This window comes from Phaethon lepturus, unplaced genomic scaffold (genome assembly GCF_000687285.1).
Source record: "Phaethon lepturus isolate BGI_N335 unplaced genomic scaffold, ASM68728v1 scaffold9892, whole genome shotgun sequence".
Classification (NCBI taxonomy): domain Eukaryota; kingdom Metazoa; phylum Chordata; class Aves; order Phaethontiformes; family Phaethontidae; genus Phaethon; species Phaethon lepturus.
In genome coordinates this window covers 22,889-23,137 of record NW_010522573.1, presented here as the reverse complement: position 1 = coordinate 23,137, position 249 = coordinate 22,889, and positions in this window count along the sequence as shown.

Genomic DNA, 249 nt, shown 5'->3' with positions numbered 1-249 from the left:
GGCGTTCCACCGCGCCGCTGCTGCCATGGAAACGACTTATTTTTAGCTGATGCTAATGTATCAAAACCTGGGTAAAAATAGCTTGGGATGGAGGGGGTCTCTGTAGCAGAATTGTGCAGGAAGGGAACAGGGGAGGGAAGAAAAAAAAAAGGGAAAAGGCTCATTTTCTGGGCATGGCGCGTCAGCATTGTGAAGGCACGCTGTGCAGCAGACTGACGGGCGTTTTGGCAGCCCCCAAAGCCCTCGGCC